Source organism: Marmota monax, unplaced genomic scaffold (genome assembly GCF_021218885.2).
Source record: "Marmota monax isolate L192 unplaced genomic scaffold, Marmota_monax_Labrador192_F-V1.1 WCK01_AAM20220418_F8-fsc00064, whole genome shotgun sequence".
NCBI lineage: Eukaryota > Metazoa > Chordata > Mammalia > Rodentia > Sciuridae > Marmota > Marmota monax.
The window spans coordinates 5,037,638-5,053,939 of record NW_026694542.1 but is presented as its reverse complement, the minus strand read 5'-3'; positions in this window follow the sequence as shown (position 1 = coordinate 5,053,939).

The window sequence follows — 16,302 nt, the reverse complement described above, 5'->3', positions numbered from 1 at the left end:
GCCCACTCCTCTAGCTTGATCATAATAAGCATTCCCAGTCTGATATCTCTTATCATGGGTTTGTCTTGCCAAGTCTAAGACTTCTTATAAATAGAATTATATGGTATTTTTTTCTTCTGTATAAGATTATTTCCATGTAAGTCTTGGTTGTGTCAGGCTGTCAGCTTTTCACTAATGTAACAAAATACCTAAGATAATCCTATTATAAAGATAGAAAGTTAACTGGTTCAATTTTGGAGGGTTGAGTTTCTGATTGTCCCCTTACTTGTGGGCTGGTGGCAAGACATCATATCATGGCAGGAATGCCTGGTGAAGGAAGGCATCCACCTAATGATAAGGAAGTTAAAAAGAGAAAAACAGGAAGGAACAAGTTCCCACTATCCTCTTTAAAGGCATACCTCCAATGACAAGAAGACCTCCAATAAGAACCCATCTCAAAATTTCCACCACCTCCAATAGCACTAACCTGGAGACAAAGGCTCTAATACATGGGCCTTTGGGGACCATCCCAAATTCAAACTATAGCAAAAGGGTAGCTTTTTCATGATATTGTGTGTACCACTAGTTTTCTTCTTTTGTTGCAGGATAGTATTCTGTTATGTTTTACCACGTGTGTTTGTGTGTTTATTCATTCCTTCTGCTTAGGAACATCCCAGTTATATCCAGATTTTAGCCATTGTGTATAAATCCCTTGGGGACATGCATTTTCATCTGTTCTTGGCAGATATATGGGAGTAGAATTACTGAGCCACAATATAGGCATATATTTAGCTTAATGAAAAAAGAACTTGGTAAAATTTTTCAAAGAATGGCAATATTTTATATTTTCCTCAAGCATGAAAGAGAATTCCACATGCTTCACATTCCTGACAACATTTGATATTGTCAAGGTTTCTTTTTAACCATTCATGAGTTGCATGTCAAATCTCAAGGTAGTTTCACTTTGGCACTCCACTGATGAGTTATAGCAGTGTGTGTCATTTGATATAATTTTGGCTGTTCCTGAATCATCTTTGAGATATGTCTTTTCAATTATTTTTTCTGGATATTTCTTTGACAGACATGAGTATTGTACATATTTTCTCCCACAATATCCACCTGCCTTTTTATTTTATAAATTTTCCCATGAAGAACAGAAATTTTTAAAATTTTGATGAGGAACTCATCTTTGTTTTCCATTCCTGGTTACTGCTTTTCCTACATTAAGAAATTTTGACGGCTCTGATGTGCTATTCTCCTATACTCTTGAAGAAATGTTATAATTTTAGTGTTTAAATTTAAATCTCATGTTTATCAAATCAACTTTTGTTCGTGAGTAAGGCAGGAGTCAAAACTTTTCTTTTTTTTTCATATACTTTTTCAGTTACTCCAGGTTTGTCAAAAACTTCCTTGACATTATTGAATTGCTTTAGCGCTTTTATTAAAATCAAATGATATGTCTATTTGCATTTCTAGATCCATATATTCCGTTGACCTATTTGTCCATCATTACACTAATATCTCTTGATTACTGTAGCATGGCCAATCAATACTTATGAAAAGAACAGACAAATAAATAAAAAGATGAAAGATATTCATCTGAGAAAAGTAGAACTTAACTTGATTACATGCAGTTATCATTTAAAACACATTTGATCTTGAAAACAAATAAGATGCTCTATGTTAAAAGAGAGAAATCATCTGAGAAATTTGTTTGGGGATAATAGTCTAATGTATACCAGTTTCATGTTAATCTTCACCTCTAGCCAAGTTCTTCTATATAAATCGTACACAGTAAAATATAATTCTGTAGAGTTGCTACTTTCCTGATTTCACCAACTCTCATTGTTGAGTTTCAGGTTTTTGGTTTTTTTTTTTTTTTTTTTTTTTTCCTGGAGGGGAGAGATTTATTTTGCTTGGAATGAGAATTTAAAATAGATATCCTGTTTATATCCAGGAACATGGGTATCTTGAGATTTCTAGAATAAGACCACTAGATATTCTTTCAGCAGCTGTATTTGTAGACATTGCCTTTGGATTATCTCATACCTAATGCTGTTGTGTTTGCTGTTATTGTTGTTTTGTTTTGATTATTCCTCTCATTCATTTTCCTTTGAAGAAAACCGTGCAATAAATTTATGATGATTAGTGATCATCATTGAAATTTAACATAATATTTCTTTTACTAAATTTTAAATTGCCTAGGTTGTATGGAAGATTTTTTTTAATTATTATTTTTATAGAGTTTGAAGAATTAGAAATTCCCTGGAATCAATATCTTTTCTGGCTCTTCTAAGATGAAAGGAAATCCCCTGATCATATAAACCATGAAAATATTTTTTGGGTAGTAGACTGAAAACATACACATCTGGGAAGTTCATGAGTGGAGTTTTAAAATTATGATACTGTAAAGTAGAAGCAATCTGTCCTAGGAATTTTCAGTGTTTGTCTTTCATAATAAACTAGTCTTCTAGTATCCCCAAAAGATATTCTGTTCATTTATCATTTCTATTTTGTGGGTTAATAGCACCCTAAATGAGCTGAGAAATTTTTGGTAGAGGGTGTATCAGGGATTGAACTCAGGGTTACTAGCCATTGAGCCACAGGGCTGGGGAGCCCTGTCTTGTATTGCTTTTTACTTGATCCTCCTGCCTCAGTCTCCCGAGCTGCTAGGATTACAAGTGTATGCCACCGTGCCCACTGAGAATTTTACATGAGATATTATTTCCTGTCATTTTAGAACACTTAGACATGATTATTATGTTCACATGTAGTAAACTATGAGGTCAGAGAAATAGGAAACCCTAAATTTACCATAAGATATGATTGTAAATCAATAGACTTCTTCAAGTAAGATCTGTCAAGTCCAGAGTCTCAGAAATAACTGGTATGTCCCACAAGATTTATAAATTATTGGTTTACAGTGTTAATATTATCACATATTATTTTCCAAAAGAATGTATTTTTTAAGAAGCAACACTATCTATCTATAAAATAATTCTAAGCAAATAAAAATAATCTCTTCATTTTTACTTGGGAATTTTGTATTTGTGTTGGTTGATTCCCCTCATAGGATTTTCTTCTTAGCTAAAGAATGTCTTCTTTACTCCTAATTAAACTTCTCTTGATAAAGCACACTTCTTTTTCTCTTATGTTCATCATTTTTAAAATGCAGACTCATTTTTTCTTTAGAAGTTTTTAATCATTTAAAAAGAACTTGTCTTAGATATTTACTACAAATTTTCAAAAAATTGGATGTCATTATATAACTGAGAGTTAAATTATTGTATTTTAAATATGTTAAGTAAAAATCAAATTTTTAAAAGTTATAAATTATAAATTATCCCATCCCTGGCCAGCTCCAGAGCTACACTACTTAGTTGTGTATCAAGTTAAATTTGCTCGCTCTCTCTCTCTCTCTCTCTCTCTCTCTCTCTCTCTCTCTGTATATATATATATATATATATATATATATATATATATATATATATATATACACACACACATATATATTTAATTTTGGTTCTCAGGATTGAACTTAAGGGTACTTAACCACTGAACCACATCCCCAGCCCTTTTGTGTATTTTATTTAGAGAAACAGTCTCACTGAGTTGTTTAGTGCCTCACTAAGTTGCTAAGACTGGCTTTGAACTTGTGATCCTCCTGCCTCAGAGCTGCTGGGATTAGAGACTTGTGCCACCATGCTGGCTATACTTTATTTTTCTATATGCTACCTATTATGGACTGAATGTTTGTGACCTCCTGAGTGATTTTGTATAATTTCATGTTACCTTAGCATTCATTTTGAATACATGAATTTTTCTCATACCAGAAGTAGGGCTCAGTCACCCTAGACACAATATCCAGTTCTATACCTTCTCCCAGTTACTCAGTGTGGCAATCCAGATATCTATCTTTTACAACCACCTCCTTAAAGGACATCTAGATGGAGCCTACGTGAATAGACTTCCTGACCCACCTTTGGCATGGATTGTACAGTTATGCCACAGTTAGTACCTCTCAGTTACAACATGACCTATAACTCATGCCTGCTTGTTTTACATCCAACAAATAAAACACCGCATGGGAATCTTTGGATAACTTCCTGCACCCAATAAAGACCTTGGCTCATGGGTCCCCTTCTCTTTCTCCAAGTACTCCTTGACCACTAGGTGTGCGACCTGTCGGTTTTCTATGTGCCGCAGTCCAGCTGCAGCAAAATAACCGGGGGGTGACGAACAACTTGTGTAGATTGATACAGCAGGAGTGGGAGCCGTTTATTGCAGGACAGGAGCAGTATTTATACATCCCACACAGCTTATCTAATTAGCATAAACTAGATACATCAGTCAACCAATAAGGAATCTCCACACTTAATGGCTCGCTTTTGTTACTTCTCAAACCACTCCCTCTGGCATTTTGCCAGGCACCATCCAGACTTGTTTACAGACTCTAACACTATGTACCACCCAAGACCTATAAGTGATAAAGTCTTTATTTCCATCTCTGTTTTTCCTAATCATTGACAGAGTGCTATCCATATTAAAGATCCTAAATTAAAACACCACCCAAACCTCATATGTTGAGGCCTAAACACCCACTATGATTTTATTTGGAGATAGACTCTTTGGGATATAAGTAGGGTCAGATAAGTTCATGAATGTGAGGTCCTCATTATGGGTTTAGTGCCCTTATAGGAAGAGACACTAGCAATCTGACAGTCTTATTATTTTTCTTTCTCTTGGACACAGCAATAAGTGGCCATTGAGAAGCCAGAAAAAGAGCCCTCTCCTGAACCCAACCATGCTGGCACTCTGTTCTTAGATTTCCAGCCTTCAGATCTGAAAGAAAATAAATTTCTTTTCTTTTCTTTTTTTTTTTTTAAGTCACACAGTCTGTGCTATTTTTCTATGGCATCTTGGACAGACTAATACATTGCTGCCTTTTTTCAAGATAGAATTTTAGGCTGTTTACATGGTAGATTCATCCCATGAAGTGAAAAATGAGGGGGAAATTGGAAGTGAGATAATTAAAAACAAAGGCAAGGACAAGGCTTGTATCTATTTGATGCCATAAGACCCTGTGTGCTTTACTAGACATAGAGCATACTCTTAAATTTTCTATGAACCAAAGCAAAAAAGGAAAAATAATTAGTTAAGCATCTCACAGTGACTATTAGATAGGGATAAATACAAGGTAAACAGAGTTATTCTGGTAACAAGACTTGTAGGAAATCCTTCCCAATGGGTCATCATAAAAATGATAGTGTAGCGTTGCAGAAAGGAATATTTGCAGCAACAACTTTTGCTAAATAGTGCTACCAGCTGAGCCTTTATCATCCATTCTCTGCTCCTTTTTGCCAGCTCTTGGCCTTTGAAGGCTGGAGCCTTTAGGATGCCTCTCCTGGGCTTTCTGGCACTCTGGGAGGCACCAACAGAAGACCAAGAAGAGAAAGGGAGATATCCCAGAATGTTTCTCTTTTTTGCAGGGAGGTTTCAGATGTGAGCATATTCTTCTGTTTCAGTCAATGCATCCTGATAGAGGGACCCTCCTTTAGCTACAGCACTCACCACCTCCCAGTGGTACCATTATATTGTTATCCCTTGTTGCTTCTCTTAATTTTGCTGGTTACCATTCCTTCTTTAGACCCTCTTCCATTAACCCATTTGTATTATCATCCTTCCTGCTTGCCATAATAGCCAATCTTTACAGTATGTTCCTATACCACCCTTCGATAATGCCAAGCATATTTTACCCTAAACAATTACACAGTGTTGTGCCTAGATGTCTGATAATTTTTCTGAATTCATGCATTACTTTTTACTATTTCTAAAAATGGATAGATTCTTGTTTTTCAAAATACAACGTAAATACTGTCAGATCTACAAAATAATATGCCAGTGGGTTTAGAAACACAAGATAGACAAAACTTAACCCAAATCACTGTTTCCTCCTACACATATTCATGTGTGTGGGGGGGAGTTAATTTTTAAGTTTTGTATTCATCACACACATGTTGAAACAGAATATATTTGTAGATTTTTATGTTGCTCCAAGATTGCATTTATATTTTAGGTACTTTTTGCTGTTATAATTCAAAGGTTAACTAGGAATCTTTGTGAGTTTTTTACCTGGAACCTGATTAACAGTTTGATGATAAATGTGCAAGATTAGAGCTATCCATGGCCAACAAAGAGAAACAAGTTATTTCCTCAGAAATTTGATAAAACTTGTAAAGATAGATATTTTGAAAACTTAACTACTTGAACATTCAAGTATATTCACATGAGAGGCAAATGTTATTTATTAGGGCAACAGCTTAGATCTGACTTGGTTGTGGGTGCTACTCTACAGTTCAATGTGACCTTTGGGTTTTTTACCTGTGGATTCCCTTGTGACACTGTTTTCTATGAAACCTTGACAAAGGTATAGAAATACCCTTCTTATGGCTTTTAAAAGGGGAAATTGTTCGTTTGTTCATCTTTAATTTCTTTGCTCCGCATTCTTCTTTCCTTCTCCCTTGAATGAATTGCTCATCAGTGACCTAGAATTGAATGCCACAAGGTATTGGTATACCATTTCCAGCCTGTGTATTTTACAAAGGACCACACACTGAATGACTTAAACCAGTCTTATAATTCTGAAATCTAGAAGCCCAAGATCAAGTGGCTATCAGTGCCATGTTCTAGTAGAGCTGGAATTTCCAAGCTTCTGATCACATGCTTGTTCCCCTGGTAACCAGTCCACCATCCTGTGCTTTTGTAGGGGTTTCCAAAAATCACCTCTTTGACATCAACTCAGGTGTGGTTAAAAAGAGTTAGTTAAGAACAAAGAAAAACACTTCTTTCATTTTTGACTTTCCAGAATTGCTACTGAGTACTTTCAGTGACCAAGGGAGGGGGACAAATGTTATAACAAAAGATAGTCATATTGCTCTAATCTTGTAGGAAAATAAAAGGATTTTAGTTGTTGTGAGTCAAGAACTATGGACAAGAATAAAAATGTGTATCACAATATCACAAAGGCCTACCGTACTTCATTATGACCATATTTAAACCATCTAAACTAATTATACCTATAATGACCTTATTTCCTAGAAAAACCACATCTGAGGTGCTGAGAGTTAGAACATCAACATATGAATTTTTGGTGGGGAGGGCAGAATGTGACCTATAACAGAAATGAGCTCATAAACAGCATTTCCTTCACACTACCTCTTCAGGTGCCTTGGATATACAAATGAAATATGATTTGTAGCAATCCTATTTCAAGTGATTATAGTTTTAATTTTTTTTTAAAAAAATCAATGTTCCATAACAGAAGCATATGCAATTGTTTAAATTACTACTTTTTGAAATGGATGACTAGAAATAGAGACATCAGGTAGCATAACTTAAAGATAAGAGATGCTTTCAATTTGCCTAAAAAAAGAGTGATCTATTATCAGATTTTTTTTTAACACTGTGGATCAAACTCAGGGCACCATAATCATACATGGCGTTCAAGAGCTCAGTGTGTTCTATATTCCCAGCCTGGAAGAAACTATTATCAAACATCTTGTTTTTATACATGTTGCATAATTTTTTTCTATCATCCACAGTTCCCACTGAAGAGCAAGTTAGATACTATGGAGAGATCCACAACTCTTTATGATATTAGGTTATTAGAAAAAAAATCACTCAGCATACTAAACAGAATCTTTCTGGTTTAAAAGAGTACCTGAAATTATTTCTAAAGTGTTAGGCATATTCTTTCTGGAAGTTAAAATACAATTAGCTGTCTTCAAGGGAAATTATTGCCATATATTTTAAGAATCCAGGAACCTTTTGATGGAACAATTATAAAGCTCTTTGATATGGCATTTTCTGGGGGGGGGAAGTAAAATTCACTATAATTTCTTATATTTTTGGTTTCTTCTACTGAGGAAACATATGCAATATTTGTATACTTGTTTTCCTTGTTGTTTTGAAAGAATATTTAAAAGCTAACTTTAGTGAGTTTTTAGAAAAAAAATGAAATATGCTCAGCTGAAAACATTTTTGGCCAAACAGAAGTGAGAGAAAACAAAAGGGAAAAAAATATATGGAGAAGAAAACATTGCACCTGGTAACTGATTAGATAAGGTCACCATTAAAAAATGAAAAAAGTAAAAGCCAATGTGAAGACCTAGCCAAATGTTCTTCCTTTCCCTGTGGATGGGACAGTAGTGTGTCATCACAGGGACAGATCCTTAGTCCTCAGGAACAGAGTTGCCTTACCTGCTCATCAACATTTATAGATTTGCAGAATGTATTATTAATTGACATACAATATTGCTGGTCATCAGTGCTTTTCATAGCAAAATGGAGCAAATGATTTGTTCTCATAGAAATAACTGGCTTTCCCATATACCTCATTATCCATAAAGACCAAGTTCACAGGACAGTAGAATGGTCTGTTGAAAGATGAAGTAGAAGCTGCTCTCTGTGTGGTTGGGGCGCTATACCACAAGATGATATAGATATTTTGTTAGAGTTTTAATCAATCAAGATACAGTAACACCTACAGCTGAATGTTCAGTGCAGAAATCAACAGATGCAAGTCATATTTGTCCTCTCACCCTTCCTCCTATAATTCATTTAAAGAATCTTTGTCTCTTTTTTCAACAAAATTGACCTGCCTAAGAAATGCTGGTTGACCGATATAAAAATATATCCAATTCACAACACAAGTTTTGTTAACTGGAAACCAAGATCTCTTTTCTGGCCATGTTGGATTCTTCAAATAACAGAAATGTAAAAGTTGGGTGATTAGTTTATATGTCTAGAATAATGTGATTTGCTACCACAGTGAGAACATTATGAATATATACATACCTACCTTGGTACCCAAGAGAAATACTGGGTTTTCAATACTTTGGGACAGTGGTAAATTACAGCAATCTGTAATCATAGGACTAGGAACTCAGACTTCAAAGTATTAAAAGCTGGTGTCACCCCCCAGATAAAGACACAACAGAGACCCCGTTGAGGGACCAAAGAAAGACATGGAAAGAGTGGAGAAAGGAAGCCTGCAGATCAAATTAAGCTATAGGAACAGCTACAGAACCAACACAGAAGTAGAAACTACTATAGCTAACTTTAGGTTAATATTTCTGTGTTTTCTTCATTTCCCCCTCTTGTTAAATTATCTGAAAGGTAGTAGTGATGAAAACAGGCTTTTAGTTTTCAGCTGGAAGAACTAATGTTATTGTGCAATGATATAGTAAAGTGTGAGATATTGAGTGTGCCCTCATCTGGACAAAAGATAGGAGTGAGTACTAGGACAAAGGGTGGGTTGTTATGGAGAATTTATCTGCCTCTACAGACCCAACCTTCTCCTCCTTACTCTGGTTCTGAAAGGCTCATCTATATGGACAATACCAGTGATCTTCCCTTACTCAGTCTTCCTAGTGGGTTCAGGAAAAGAAAAATAGGGTAGGGTCTTTACTTTCATATTCCCTCTGCTGGTTAGCTGGAAGTTGGCCATTTCTCCCTTCTGAAAGCCACAGTCCTATCAGGTGGCCACCTATTGCAGTATTCCCTCCCTCTCTTACACAGTCAAGTCCAGTGCTGGTAATATCCTCCCTGTCCTCCCTCTGGCTCTGCCTAATTTTAATTGTTTCTCTTAACTCCATCCACAGCTTTGTAGATAATTCCTTTATTACACTCTTCTCAACTGTCTTGTTCTACTGTATCTTCTGTTTCTTTCCAGCATCTTGCACAGACACAATATGTGAACCTCCAAAACTTGAAATCTTTTTTTTCCTTTCTCTTCTCTTTGCATTTAATTTATATCACAATAAGTCTGGGAAGAAGTCTTTGTGTATTGTGTTGTTTCCATGCCCGACAGAATATTTATGTCTGATTCATGTTTTAAATTGCTCACTATCGATATCAGACCACAGATGCATGTTTGAAATGAGAGTGTGGCTTTCGGAATAAGTCCCACTGAAAAATATTTATTAGACGTGGACATGTAGAACGTGTTGTGCTAGGATGCTGTTCAATATAGAGAAATAATAGGAATCACTGTCAGAGTTTCTGGGTTCAAATCATAAGGTTGCCTCTTTAAAGCATAGGAAACCTGAGCTGCCTTTGACAAATGGTGTTGAAAACAGTGTTCTCACGTTGCTGCAGGAAGGAAATCAATGTCCAGCTCACATATTTTATTCAGGGCCCAACCAGATATTTTCTTATATTTATGAAAAATGAGAAAACACAGCAGTAGCTCCCCCTTCCCTTCAATAGGTTAACTCATGGCTCCCAGGGTGCTTCTATGATTCATGGGTGTCCAATTAAAAGTCAATACTGTGCTAAGTACAGTTTAGCCTATTTTTGTTTTCATATGCATCACTTACTTGGAACGTTATGAAATTCCTGACACTATATATATATATGGTAATATTTTTCTGGAGGTAATCCTGATTCAAATTTAACTACTAAGAATAAACCATTTACATTCCTCAAGAACAAAACATCTGCATGTCCTCAGTACCCATTGCAATGTCTAGCCAAGAGGAAGAACTCTGCAAATGCTAAGTGCACTTTTTTTTGATGACCAACATATGCCCATATTTTAAAATTCATCACTTCTTATTGTAAAGTCAACTTTAAATTTTGCCCTAAGGTATATGTAGAGAGGCAACCAACAAGGCTAGAATGACTACTATGAATCAAAGTTGGGCCTCATTGCATAAGCTTTCAGAATCTGAGTATAAGTAGGTGTGTTAGGAATGTCTTTGTAAATGTGTAAATCTCAAAATAAAAAGAAGAGCTGCATTTGGATCTCCTCCCCTGCTTTGGTATATATCTATGAGCTCTGCCCTTGAAGGCAGACAACTGATACTCTGATTGCTTTTCAAATTGAAAACCTCACCTGCTGTTTGCAAACGTGTTCTCTCCTCTTCTGCCCTGTTATTGAACAAACAGGCATTGATTTCTATCTCCTTTTTTTTTTTTTTGAAATCAGCAACTTCCCACAGATATTAGATTCAGCCCTGTCTGGTTAGTGAAGGATTTAACTGGGTCACATGAAAATAATGATAATGATAATCATCATCATCATCATCATCCATGGCTCCTGCACAGCCTGTCAGTAGATTCCTGTCATGAAAACAGTGAATCTAGTATAATAGATGAAACAGGTGTAACTCACTAATTATTAATATGTGGCTTCCTCTAGAGAAAAGTGTGTTGGAAGATATTCATGACAATATTATAGCTGAGGGTAACTGAAGCAAACAGACATATCAAAAGTGGCTGAGGATACCTGTGCTTGGTAAGCACAGCTGGACTCTAATTTTTGGATGACAATCAGCATTTCCATATGAAATGAGTTAAGTGAAGAAGAAAGAAAGTTTACATTACTGTCAAAAACAATAGAGCAGATCCTACTTAAGTTGCTGGACACGGAGTGAGCCACCTAATGAAAGATCTATTACTAATATTTATTTAAAATAAGTTTCACTTGAATTGTTTGTTGGTATACTACGCATGTTTATATACTTTAAAATACTTTTACAAATGACCTTGGAAATAAGTGGATGGAAAGTGAATAAAAGAGAGAGTATACTTCATGATGGGAAAGTCTTACACTATCTCTAATTACTCTGAATTTATTTAATACATCTCGATTGATTCATCAGCTCAATCATACACTGAATCAAAGACTTATTGATTTATTTATACCTTCTGTTCTTTTTTCAAAGTTATGTTTTATACTCTTTAGGTTCCAGGAACTCTAATAAGATTATAAATGTTTAAAGATGAATAAATTATTACAGGAGTTCATTTACTGATGATTAATATCAATGTACATATGTGTGTGTGTATGTGTATATATCTCCAGCTTTGTAGGGCAATCAAGGCAATATGTGTTTGCTAAGTGGCCTTACTTACAGAAAAGTTTCTCTGCATAATCATAACAGGTAGTTGTTCACAACTTGGTGTAAGTTAGATTACCATCTTCTCACAGAGATTGGGAGATAAGGGTACCATATTGAATAATGATTACATTTCAAAGACATGGTTCTAGGTCCTTGAGAAAGGTATTTCCTGGGTTGCAAAGCTAGCAAAAGCTTTTTAGAAAGGGCTACAACTAAAAGGGGTAGAGAAAGGATTTACAATTGCAAATTTTCTAAAGAAGATGCTCTAAGAAAAGGGATTAGTATCAAGAAGAAGCCTGTATGAGGATTAGTCCAGTTGAGGGAAATATTAAGACTGTTTTTATCACTATGCAGTCCACCTAATACTGATTGTGAAAAGCCAGATATTCTATTCAATCCAAAGTGTAAAATAGGGCATAGTCCAAGTGTAATTTTTAAATCTATATTGACTAGATCTGCTGGTTGCTTTGGAATACAATACAACAGGCACTGCAAAAACAAAAAAGTAAAATAGAAGCAGAAGGGGATTTCATTTCCTGAGATGTTTCACATTCCAACACCTGTGCTGTGTGCTGTTCATGCATTAAGACTAACCCAGAGAATTCAGTGTTATTATGTCTATTTAACAGATCCAGAAAGTGAGGTTCAAGTCTGTGGCTTGCCCCATATCTTGAAGGGGACTAACAGGCAGAAGCCAGTGTTTGTACTTAACTTTTCTTTTTTTCTGGTTTCCAAAGACCATCTTCAACACATTCAAAAATTCTACCCTCTTAAAGCACAAAGTTAAGAATTTAAAAACTGACAGTTTCATTTTAGTAGGAATTGATACAATTTTGCAAGTGAGGACAGGAGAAGAATCTTGTCATCTGGCTCTTTTGAATGATAAGGATGGCTGGCATTTCTTGGCTACCTCACATTAAATTCTTCTAGGAAATTAGATTGTGTCTATCTTTTTTGTCTCTGGCTATTTAAGTGTCAGAGATATGGTCACTTTTAAAAGAAAAATAAATCTATGATATAGTGATATTCTAGAAACCTTGGCAAGAGGCTGTTACCTTAATGGATTGTGTTCATTGAGATTCCTGAACAATTGGGTATGAGCATCTGATGTGTGTCTCCCCAGCAGAGAGCTAGGCCATTGAGGAGTCTGCGGAAATAGAGATCCTGGCAATGTGGGCATTTTCCTGGAAATAGACTGGTTTCAGTGCTCTTGGATCTGTTCTTCAGAGATTTTCTTTCCTTTTCTTTCTTTCCTCCAAATATATCATCCATCTGTCTATCTACCTATCTATCAATCTATCATCATCTGTTTATCTATCTTTAGCATGTTTTCTCCTCCCCTCACTCCCCTTCCCTCCTCCTCCTCCTCCTTCTTTTTTCTCTCTCTCCCTCCCTTCCTCTCTCTCCCTCCCTCCCTCTCTCTCTCCCTCCCTGCCTGGCAGCAGGGCATACAATTCTCAATTCTCTGCTTTCTAGTTCAGCAGCAGTAAGTGGTGAGTACATTATCAAAATACTAGGAAAGAAAGAAAACTGATCCTCAGTCAGTATTACAAACACTGGGTTTTCAGGCTGCATCTTAATAATTCTTTCATTTGCTGTTAGTTTAAAACTTTCATGTAAGAGATATTTATGGAAAAAATCTCTGAAAATATAATAGAAAGAATAAATAAGTCTCTAACACAGCAGAGAATATTGAAGAGGTTTTGTTTGTGGTTTTTTTGTGTGTTGCCTTAAAAATATAAAAATTTCATACATGTTTTTACTGAAATACAAAGTCAGTACAGAAAAGTCTACATGTCATAGATATACAAATGAGTGATTGATCATGAAGTCACTATTTCTTGGAAACACCTCCCAGATCAAGAATTAAAGTGTTTCTAACACCCAAGACACCTCACTGCATTCTCCTCCAACTATAGCCTCTGCCTTTGGTGCATTAACCATCCCAGATTTTCTGTGCCCAATATGAACTTCAGTTTCTGCAAAAGCTGGTCTTCTTCTGGCTCACCTTTAACTCCAGGTGCACAGACTTAGTGTTCTGAGCCCAAAGTCACAAGGGCTCTGATCTCCAATTTTTATCTGATTATCTTCATGGATCTGTACACAACTTGGTTCATTCCCAGCTGCTCAGTCACCTCTTCTAGAACACAAATATTTCCATGGGAAAAGTAGCTTATTCTCTGGGCTTTCTTGATTACCACATCTTCATCCAGTCATTTCTCAAACTCCAATGCTTTTGAGCAGATTTTTTAATTCAGATTTTCTAGTTGTGTTCTGTGGGCGGGTGGAGCTAAGTATTTCTTCCATCATCATGTGAGCAGAGGGCCGTCTCACTCCTCTGCAACCTCATAAAGCTGTTAGACAGCAGGATAGGAGACTTGTGTATGTGGGGATAGGAAATAGGTTTAGAAAGGTTAAGCAATTTCCCTGCCATTACAAACCTGGGAAATGATGTCTTTTTCTGTTGTTCTATACATGTGACTTTAATTTGCCTCTGAAAAGCATATTTAAGAGTTTGAAAACACCCCTGCCTCTGTTCAATCTCCTGGGAAATCAACAAAAAATTATCAAGTTCTCTGGTACTTTAAAAATAAAACCTCTTGGAACGTGACTCAGCAATAATAATCCATTATCAATTGTTTTGTACTATGACACCTTTAATTTCAGAAGAGCCCTTTGATTATAGGTGATTTTCAAAGCACTCTTTACTTTAGTTGGGAGAGTGATGTCTTAGAGTTAATGAAACATTGCTCAAAAGCCTTTTTCCCTGAAGGGGAAAACAGATTCAAATCAGTGTCTTGTTTGATACTGCAAGTTCTCGAGCTACAGTATCTGAGTTTAATCCCAACTCTACTGTTTACTGGCCATGTGACTCTGAACTTCTAGTTCCTGAGCCACACAGTCAAGACTGACATCCAGGTCTCATCAAGGTGAGGTGAGATTAAGCAAATACACCACAAGCATTAACAAGGTGTCTGCTGCATAGGCAGCACTTAATAGATACCTGTTATGCATTTAATTTTCTAGTGTAGTGAAATCACTGTTGTATTATTTGCACCTAAATAGATCTTCTTCCCTGTTGCTCTTCAACTTAACATATACACAGAATCAAATCAGCTGCCTTAAGTAGATGTCTTGACTTCATGTGGTAATCTGAGATCTTCTTGGCAAATAGGGAAGGCTGAAGGCATGTCTTCTGACTCAAGCCTCCTATGGCCTGAGGGGAAGGAGTTTCATGCAACTACTCTTTCAAATGAACATTTTCATTAACAATCTCTGATAATGCTTAGTTAGGAAGAGTGGACAATGGCAAAATTTAACCACTAAGTCTGTGTTTTTGTGCATCTAGACTAGACCAATCTACTTGAGATTTTTGTATGGCAATATAATCTTTTAGAGTTAGCACTATTCAAGTACACATATTTATGGATGAAATAATACTAATAATGATAATCTACTAACTTTGTCTTTTCTTGGTCCTTTTAAACCCTTGAGCAAAAAATTATAGGCTACACAATATAAATTCTTCTTTTGGCGGACACAACATCTTTGGTTGTATGTGGTGCTGAGGATCGAACCTGGGCCGCACGCATGCCAGGCGAGTGGGCTACCGCTTGAGCCACATCCCCAGCCCAATATAAATTCTTCTTATATCCAACCATAATAAAGTAACTTTGGCACCATTTGACTGAATTTTATCACAAACTATCAGGTATACATGAAAAGGAATGTTTGGTTGCTAAAGGATTTTCATGACTTTTACACTTTGTGTTTGATTGTGCTGTAGTCAGTGGCGGGGAGGGGAAGATCTATTGTTAAGGATATTAGAAAATTTCATAAGAGATTAGACAGTCTAGAATTATCAGTTAATTCAATGTCTTCAGATCATCCCTGGTATCTACTGGCATCTGTCAGTGTCCTGACAAACCTAAATTCTCAAATACCCTACTATCAGGCTAGTTTAAGAATCAAGCACAGAGGAAGTAGGTATGTGAACTCTCTTGGAGAACTATAAGGCGAGCATCAATTAATTGGGTTAGTTTGTTAAGCTTACAGCTTCTGTATCCATAATGCTAACATAATGCCATGAGCACCAAGTATCTAGGATGTTTCTACAGAAAAAGCTCTGCTTATCCTTCATTGATATATCCAGTGAGACCAGGCCAAGTAAGGAAATCTCTTTTTGTTCAGGAGGTATATGGAGTGAGCAAAGTCTGCTTTAATTCCTCTTTGCTACATGGTACTATGTATCTTTAACAGTCCCCAAGTAAAGAATGCAACAACAACAACAAAAAATACAGAATAGAATTCACTGAAAAATTCAGGACTTTGTTTGGTCCACCCCACAATGCCCTTGAAGCCCAGTCCTCTGGGGGATTTGATTTATTTGCCTGTGCCATTCTCAAGGCTGAATTAT